A 10,913-nucleotide genomic window follows, 5' to 3' on the forward strand; every position below is an offset into this window, starting at 1 on the left:
ATGTCAAGTATGAATAGTTAACTGATAACCATAATAGGTACCACCTATAATATTACATAGTTATATATTTTACAGCAGTTATGGTACATCGCAGTTGATTACCTATACTTTATAGGTTTTAGTATATTTAAAAAGAGAACTTGCAAAATTGCATTTATGATGCTAACGTAACCATCCACCTCCTTCGCTAAGTACAGTTTTTTATAAATACACATATCATTAAATTCAACACAACCATTATATTTTCTATTTAAAATGAGGTGAACTACTTGTTCTATCTACATCTGGTACAGGTAACATTACATTTGTACCGATTGAAACGACTGGATATTTTAAGATATTATCAGTTTTAAATTGTTTTGCTTAGTGATGTAATGAACTTATTGTGAGGTAGTTATTTATTTTTTTTTTACAATTTTTATCTTAAACAATTGTAATTTCTTTTAATACCTATTCACTTGCAGTTAAGGCCTGCTCTAAAATATTATCTTCACTTACTTCCGTTTCGGTTAATTCATAATTAAAATTTAAATAGCTCTAATGAAGAAATTACTTGTTGTAAATCATTCTCAGAATTTAATGTTTTAAGTATATTCTCAGGTAGGGCAGGTCAAGTTGTGCTTTTCTGCCGAATAATACCTCGAATGGTGATTGTTTAATACCAGAGTGATAGCTACTATTTTTTTGAAACTGGCAAAATTGAAGACCTTCACTCCATTTATTATACAATATACTTTACATATAATTGTCCGACATCCATGCCCTTAAAATATTTTGCATATCTCTGTTTGCCTTTCAACACTTCTTTGACTCTGAGATTGACAAGGTTTCCCATATACAATCTTAAGTTGTGGCCACATATTTTTTAATCCATCAGTTATACAATTAACGAACTCTCGTCTGTTGTTTGACTGAAGAATTGAAGGTACTTCAAAAGTATAAAATGTATCAATTAAATAATTTGTTACTTCAACTGCAAATTGCAGTTTTTGTTTTGAGAGCACGCAACATTACAAATTTTGATAAATGATCCTGGCAATTTAACATAAATTTATACCCACCATTATGGCATGACTGCAATACTGCATATTGATTAAATCGACCTGTTACGTGCATTGACTTCATTAAATGCTATAAGTTTAACAATTACTCCTCTTTTATTTTTAAACACGTTACCCAATTGTTTAAATATAATTGAATAACAGAACGTGATATATAAATGTAACAATTTTTAAATGATAAATCATTTTATGAAGTCCACTATGCCCAGTTTCTTTATGTGACTTTTCAAGAACATCTTATATTTCATAATTATGTAAATAGTATTTAATTTCATTATTTTCTGATTGATGTAATCGAAATATTAATTTATTAACTTCATCTACTTTTATAATATCGAATCGATTTAAAGTTAAACGTCTGTAATCTAATGAAGTCTTATTTTTTCGATGTTTATCTTCAAGTACCTCATTTATTATTTTATTATAATTTTCTTTATTAGCTATGGACATTGAAGTTACACTTAAATTAATATTTTAAATTTTCTTGTCAAACGAACTTTTAAAATTAAAATTATTTTCAACTTCACTCATTTTGCCTGATTGTATAATCACTTTGCTCTTGTGATTAAGAAGCATTTAGTCGAGCCATTATACTAATAATTAACGCTGCGCTCTTCACAGTTCACGTGCAATTTCTTGTTCTTCTTCAGCCTTTCATTTGCAATGTTTCGAATCCTAGTTGCATTACAGCTTTGTCGTGAAAGATTTTTTCGTCTTGGTCGCGGCATGGTATTGTTAAATCATTAATATAAATATTTTTTAATTTTAAAATCGATCGTCATGGAAACATTAATGTTGTTAATACAACTAATAGCAACCAAACAAAAAAAAAAATGTATCAAATTACTAAAATTTCCATCGTAAATCTCAAAATATCTGTTTGAGCATCTTCCGGGGTTGAGCCTATCATTTTTAAAAATACCCTATGTCTTTCTCCTGATTCTCAGCTACTTTTCAACCAATTTTCAGCTAAATCGGTTCAGCAGTTCTGGTGACGCGTTCTGGCTTACCACGCCACAGTCGGTTTCACTACCGTACCGCGGCATTAGATGTTTCACATCAATAAAATACGTTAAACGATAATATAACAGTTATGTTAATAAATTACAATTTTCTTTATAAAATAAATTACGTGAATCTATAATAAGAGTATTAATATTGCCTCTTATAGTCTTATGAGTTATTTTTCCCACGTTATGTGGAATTTAACATATTATAGTATAGTACTATAGTGTATAGATATAATGCAATAAAAATGATAAAGTTTATTTAAATGACTTTAAAAGTATTTTCTTAATAAATATCACATATCAGTATGACTAGTATGAGTATATACAAATCGTGCTAGTCGTCCGTCTTTACTTCCAAATAACACCTAATAAATGAAAGTACATCACTTATTCACTTGGGTACTATAATATGATTATTATTTACAAATATAAAATAATGTATTACCTAAGATATTTCTCAAATCTCCTTAAACTCTAAAACACTTCTTGTGCAAGCATTTAAATTCTGCTATATAGTAGATAATAAATCCATAATTCCCGTTTTTTTAGATTCTGAACGGAGTGATGAATGTATTGATTTTACAATGATGTATGTTTTTTTTGTGTCTGTGTACAGCATAACTAGTCGAAATAATGCTTCAATTTCAAACTTCGGGAGTGGTTTCCGATGGAAAAGTGAATATCCTTGGTGCATTATAAAGGTAAAAAGTAAACATTTTCCAACAGTTTTCAAAAGAATCGAGAAAAACAAAAAAAAAAAGATGACGGAAAAACGGAAATTTTTACGTAAAACCTGTTTTCGACCGAATCGATTTTTTTATATGGTTGTAATTCAAAAACTAATCACTGTAAATACTTGAAATTTTCACCAAATATTTATGTTAGTGTTATCTATATACTGTTAAATTTTCAAAAGTTTTTGACTTTTTTGAGTTATTTATAGACCACTGAAATTTTCGATTTTTATGCGAATTTTTTTTTGAAGTGTCGGTAAAAAAATTTTGGATGACCAAAAAAACTTGAAAATTCAATACAAGGTTCCTTATGAATTGTTCTTATTTTAGCTAAAAAAAATTAAAAATCGTTAGTCACAATTTTTTTTTATAAGCGTTTATAGTTTTGAAGTGTCGATAAAATTTTTTTGGCCAATCAAAATACTTGAAAATTTTATACAAAGTTCCTCATATGTTATTCTTATAGTGATTAAAAAATTATAAGAATACATAGGCACAATTTTTTTTTTATTAGCATTTGAAGTTCAAATTTTGACGAAAATTCTTCAAAATTATGAATATTTGCAAATTATTTTGTAGGTATAATTCATAAAAATGTTTGTATAGATAGATTTGTGTCACAAATGTGTGATTTCCCCTTCATGTATATAATTTAACCTGTGAACTATCTGTAAAATATCTATATTACTTATTGTACTCGATGTATAGATTGTAATTTTTCATAATAAAGTCAAAAACTGTAAAAAAAAAAAAAAAAAAAAAAAAATAGATAGCTAAGAGTTGAAAATTGAATACAAGATTTTTTATAAGTTTAGCCTACAATAATTATAAAAGAAGGAACTTAAATTTTGGTGTATTCAGGCCATTAAAACATAAACCACCTTTTTCACCAACCACTAGAAATTATATCCTAGGCTGACAAATCATCTTCGTTCAGAATCGTTTTTCGTATACAATGATACCTATCATTGTATTCAAATTTAACCTACCCTAGTTCGAGGTCCACCCCACCCCCTAATGTACAGCAGAACGGTACCCACTTGCCCGCTTTTTTTTTTGTGGATGTACTTTATACTCAATTAGATTTCTCACTGTTAAATACATTTGGTATCTCATCAGTTTATTTTTGTAAACATTTAAAAATAATGAATGAAAAATATTGTAATATAATTTTATGATTTAATTTTCCTATCACTTGTGATAAATTTGAATAAATAAAATGTAATAAATAACAAATTGATTAATTTTAAACATCGTTCCAGCTATATCCTTGTAAATAATGTTTTTGGAATCGACCTCGGCCAAACCTTTCAGAACACATTTCTTTGTTTGTAAACCCACTGAATTTTGTCTTAAGTTATTAATAATTGTAATGTATGGGGTCATTCAGCCATTGTTTGTTTGGTAGGTAACACTTGATATTACGAATAAACAATAACGAAAAATACGTTATACCTATATTAAGTAGTTACCTACTTATATTGTTGGAGTTTAATAGTTAAATTATGTTAAAAAAGTATAGATTCTCACCTCTCATAATTAATTTGTCCATTTTTGCAGATTTAGAGTTTTGTGTCTAAATCAAAAGTCAACATAACTACAATGAGAGGCGAAAAACGAAAATTTCTTTATATAATTTTGATTATCGTTTTCAACAGTCAATGAGTCAACAAGGTATCCGGTAGGTAAGTACCTATCTAGGTATACAACATATTTTTTGTTACCTATTGTTTACTACATATAAGAAATTGACAATATTAACGCTATAAAAGTTATAAAGTTATATAGGTAACGTTCTGTAGGCACTATACTTATAAACATCTTGGTACAATGAAAATGTGTTATATGTTTATGCTCTATAATAGACTATAGTACCTACCTACGTCCTACATATTGGTTTTTCTTTTTAGCTTAATTTATTTTAAAATGGTTTGTATAATAAATTTATACCTATATATATTTTTTATAATTTCTTTGTAATAAGAATCTATTGAAATTATGCATCTGTTTAATTGTTATGCAATTATATTATACCTAGAATATAATGAGTATATTAATATGACAACTGAATAAATTATAGATTTTGTTTTTTCTTTATATAGTTAAATAGGTAAGTTTCCTTACAACTTTACAATCAGAATCGTCTTTGCATATTTTATGTCTTGATAGGATTGAAGCTAAACTATTTTTGCCTTCCCCTCCAAAAAATATTTCCTTAAAATGTAAGGTATATTTATTAACTAGTTTTATTGTTATAGACAATGGCACAATGCTAACCCACAAAAAATTCTTCCAATTATATGCTACCCTTATTAATATAATATAGGTCAATATATATTTTATCCGAAATCTGTAGGTAGTATGTGATAAAATAGCAACACTGGTCTACAAGTTTAAAATTAGAGTATAAATAACTATTAACTGTTCTGTTACAATAATAAAAACGAAATATAATATAAAAATAATAAATAACTTACCTAATACCTTTATTAATGTTTCATCTATTACTCTATTATTATTATTATTAATTTTCAAATTCCTAGAAATATTCATGTTATATAAGCGTAATATTATAGTTATAAATAATAACAAAAATGTATAGCCTGCAGTATAGGTATGTAAAAAATAGAAAATAAAGAAAAAAAATATAAATATTTATTTATACGTATTAAATGTTCTTCTTCTTGGGATTTTGGGTTTTTACTTTCTTAGGACCATCCCGTATCAAAAGTCATAACTAATATTCCATGTTGTTTATTTCTGTAAATACTAGGTAACTTGGTTACTTCATTATTCCAAATTCCAATTAAAAGAACCTCCTGTCGTTCAATTATGTTCTTTTTTTTATGACGTCTTAGCATATTATTCGTCTTCTTAAAGATCTTTCCCCGTGTATTAACATTGTAGGTATACATATACATTATTTGCTTTAAAGACAAAATTACTTGTTTTATGAAATAGAAATTAGGAACTATTATAATATGACGTGTCATCTAAAATTTTATGATCAGGTTTAATAATAGCGCCAATAAATTTTTAAATATGAATTTATTCATAGTAAATTGTACCTGGTGTATTTTTTAAGTCACTATAAAATGGAATAATGATTTTGGTCAGCTTTTCATAGACATCATTTGTAGTTTTCATTTTTCATTTTTCGTTTTCTATTAGTAGTGGACACAATCTGTTTTTGTAATTTTTGAACGCCCACTTCGTGCTTATGATTTATACTTTTTTCGTTATATTATTGATTTATTCAAACATTTTTAAAAATGCTTTCCGATTTAGGTACACGTTTTACACTGCATCGCAACTTTTTTCTTCTAAGCGACTATGCCAATATTTTTTTATTTATAGGTATTTTCCTAAGGTAGGCACATAATATAAATTTAGTTTTTATCAGAAAATCCCCATTTGAGTTGAAAATTTAAGCATTCTACCTCTCCAAAAAATTATGACAGACATAAAAACACACATCATTATAAGATTAATACATTCATTGCTCAGCTCATAATCTAACATAATAAATTACTTAAACACTAAACCAATTTAAGTCTTTAATAATTATAGTGATATAAAATAATAAAATTATAAATAGTCTTAGAAATAAAAGCTAACACGCAGCGTCACCACTCAGAATCATTTTCAGCGTATTTATACATTATTTTATCATTAAATTCAAATATAACACACTAGCTGACCCCGTGTACTTTGTTGCCCGTTAAAAATTCCAATTCTATAATAAGATTCGAATTTTGATTAAGTAATTTGTTATTTAATATTCGGTTTAACGGTGTTCAAAACTTAGACATTTTTATTGACCATTTTGATTCTCAAAAAACTTGTGCAAGCACCACTTTAAAATGTGAATTTTGTAAAATGCTTTCTTATTGCACACTAAATTTGTGGTACGATTTTACGGATGTACCGTGTAAATTGTAATCATCGATCTATCATTTTTCAGGCTCTATGTTTATCATACATAACGTATTGACGTTGCCCGTGAGACTCTTATGATTATGCGAGCATTATATCATGTAGGCAATCCAGCCGTGGTGGATTCTTGATCCCACGAGATGTGTACGTAAATTTATAATTTCTAACCCTTAAGTTTCAAAGTTATATCAATTTTTTTTTACTACGGTGGATAAAATACAATAATGGGCCATCTCGTGGTTTTTATATTGTTGCCTGTTGGTAACTTGTTATGTTAGCCTATTGCTGTGGTATAGAGATTGACTTATTTCGCTAATTCTTATTTTTATTGTTATGGTTTTGACAAAATATAACAACAGGTCTACAATTATTATATTCAATCATAATTCAGAACCAATAGGGACTTTAATATTGTTTGTTTTCTTGCTGGACAGTGATGTCATTGTTGTTGTTTTTTTACATCCAGATTCCGTACTTTTTTGGTGGATTTTCCTAAAATTGTATTACATAAGCACCTTTTCTTGCGACCAATAGGAGCGAATCATCAGTGAAAATTATTACAAAAACGAGGAAAATAAATAATAATAATAAATTGTTACTATGATTACCGAAAATAAAATAATAGCAATAATAATAGTAATAGTAATCATCGGTAATTTTTTATTTTTCATCGTGATTTTTTTTTTAATTTTCCGTGCAACTTTCTTAAGTTTTTCTTACACAAGAATCTTGTACTGATAATCACAAATACAAAAAAAAAATAATAAGCGAATTGGTCCAGTCATTCTCAATTGATGAATTGTTATACATTTTTGGTTCCATTTTTATATATATACTTATATATAGATTCATTATAATATAGAGACTTGCTCAATGACGACGAGGTTATACATTTCAGTTTCTATAGTTACACTTCTTCTCAGTCACTCTTTTAATTTCTCACTTCCTCAGCATAACCTATTCAATGGATAATGACAAAAATAAGTATTTTATTTATATTTTTGTTGTACAGCTGAAGACGTCAAGGAGCTTTTCGCACAAAAACTTGAAAAATTTTAAGTTCTGACATTATTTTATAATTAGATTTATTTATATTTTTCAACACCAACCCTCAGTAATTGTTATTATATTATGATTAAGAACGAATTATTCAAGTTTTCTCTTCTCAGTTTCTCACGGATACATTAGGTACCGTCACTATTATTAATATACTTAACATTTTAATATTATTGTAGAACCAAAATCTTGCAAATTTAATTCATTTTACGCATTTAATGTTATTGCGAAGTCTTAATGATCCCGTGCTAAATATTGGGAAAAACATTAATACGAATTACCTGATGGATGGGGCTGATGGCCTGATGCAATGCATATGTCTTACTTAGTTACGTATCTATACGTCACATGAGGAATTACGGAGCAAGTTATTTGTTCTTTATTGCCCGCAGGAAAGACGTACATAGGTTGGTGTAGTAACTAGTAGCATCCTTGTATTAAAATAAAATAGATTGATGTTATAGGTAGATATTGTAGATAATAATTTACATAATATTGTTGTTGAGTTAATACTTCGAAATACAAGATTTATTCTGTAATTATATAAGATTTACACTTTTCACCTTGTGGACACGTGTAAATAGATACTTAGTTTTGAAAATTTTCAACTTCCTACTCCCATATGTGTCATATAATTTTTTATTCCATTTCATATGTGAAGTAGAAAGTATAGTAAATTAGGATATAGCAATATTGATTGGTTTTATTTTGTTTTACCTATATGTCCTATATTATAGTCTTAAATAAAATAAAAATAAATTCGTATTTCTTATAATATTTAATATGTATACTTATGTATTAATTATGTATAACAATACGATTTTTATCTTCAAAATATATTTATAGATATAATATTGTACATACTGATTTTCTGTATAATCAATAATCATTGATTTATTAAGTAAAATACGTTTATGTACGTTTTACATTGCAAATAAGATTATATTATATCTTTACATCTATGTTTGACATGCCTGCAGTAGATCGTTAATTATAAATAATAAAATAGAAAGTACCCAATATAAGAAAACGTCAAGTGGTAGATACATTGAATCAGTGTACCTCAAACTTTTGAATAAATAATAGTACCTATAATACGCAGTAAATAAATTTAATTTTAAGAAATTTGTAGAAAATTTTAGAGAGAATTTTAAGAAAATATTACCTCACTATTCTATCATTTCACCATCCTAACAATAATTGTATCGTATTGTTATACAAGTTATATACCTACATCTAATTGATAATATATCCATATTAAATGATTATTATTTCATATATAAAATTTTAAATAATCAAAAAATTAATGGAAGAATATAACAATTTAAATTAAAAGTTCAAATACGTACCTAATAATTTATATTTGAAATTTATGTTAGTTGTAAAGTATCAGAAAAAAAAGAAATGAATTATTCAGAGTAGAGTAAGGGAAATAATAATTATTAATTAAAAATATCTAATGCTAATTAATTAATTTTAATACATTATGTTATAAAAATATTTAAAAGTGTTTTCTAAAAATTAAATTCTGGTTTTAAAATATATTGATTTTATACTGATAATGATGTACCTATGTGTATGTGTTTTTACATCTGTGTACACTATAACTTTTCGAAATAATGCTTCAATTTAAAACTTTGGGGGTGGTTTCCGATAGTAAATAGAATATTCTTGGTGTTTTATAGAGGGCAAAAGTAAGAAGTTTCCAGTAGTTTAAAAAAAATTATAAAAAACCACAAACAAACTACTGTAAATACTTGAAATTTTTACCAAATGTTTATATTAGCATAATCATCTACATTATCTATACTTGGTTAATTTTTCAAAATATTCTGGTTTTTTTCAATTATTATAGACAACTGAAATTTTCGAGTTTTCCAGGTAATTTTTTGGAAATGTCGAAAAAAAAATTTTAAAAAATGTTGAATTTCTCAAAAAACTTGAACATTCAATACAAGATTTCTTACAAGTTGTTCTTATTGTAGTCAAAGCTCGTTCATAACATTTTTTTTTTATAAACGTTTAAAATTCAAATTTTTATGAAATATGTCAAAATCGTGAAAATTTACAAGTAATTTTGTAGTTGAAAATTCATAAAGTTTTTAGTATTTATATCTAAGATTAAAAAATTCAACAAAAAGTTTTTTTTCAAATAGCTATTGAGAAAACTCGATTGTCATAAGAAAAATTGTTATGAGCGTCTAAATTTTATATTTTTACAAAATCGTGTAACGATAACGATTTATTCTGTAATGATTTTAAATATTTGACTTTGACATTATTTAAAGTGTTTAAGTCGTAGATTCTTGAAAATTTCACCAGTTATTTAGATTGGCATTTTCTTTACATAATTTAATATTCAATATATTTCGCTTATTTTAAGGCTATTTTATAGGTATTTAAATTATCCGGTTTTGTTTAGTTTGGATAAGTCAACATAGGTACTCGAAAATTTAATACTAAGTTCCTCATAAGAAGTCTGATAATGATTCAAAAATTATAAGAGTGCATGAGTACAATTTTTTTTTTTATTATCGTTTGAAGTTCAAATATTGAAAAAAATCGTCAAAATCATGAATATTTGCAAATTATTTTGTAGTTAAAATTTATAAAAAAATTAGTATAAGTAGCTAAGAATTGAAAATTTAATACAAGATTTTCCATAGGTTTAAATTACAATAATTATAAAAGAACTCGAACGTTGGCCAATTAAAAAAATGTTATCTTAAGTTCAAATTTTTATGAAATCCAAAATTCACTCGTAAAATAACGATTTACCAACAAATTATTTTAGATTTTTGTTATAATTATAATTACTAGTCGTAGAAATTTGAAACATACATCAGTTGTTTAAATTGCCATTTTCTGTACAAGATTTAATTTTGTGATATTCAGATCACTGAGACATTATCTTTTTCACCACCCAATCGCCAAATTTACGAACTTGAGGTTTTCCTGGTTTTGGTGTTCTTAAAAAAAAAAAACAAGTTATAATTTAATAATAAGCTTTAAGCATTAAGCTATATATAAGCTATCGCCTATCACCTATCTCTATCATAGAATTAATAAAAAATAATAAATAAAATTTTCTATAAATAGGTAAAACTTCAATGTAA

Source organism: Aphis gossypii, chromosome 3, assembly GCF_020184175.1.
Source record: "Aphis gossypii isolate Hap1 chromosome 3, ASM2018417v2, whole genome shotgun sequence".
Taxonomy (NCBI): Eukaryota; Metazoa; Arthropoda; class Insecta; order Hemiptera; family Aphididae; genus Aphis; species Aphis gossypii.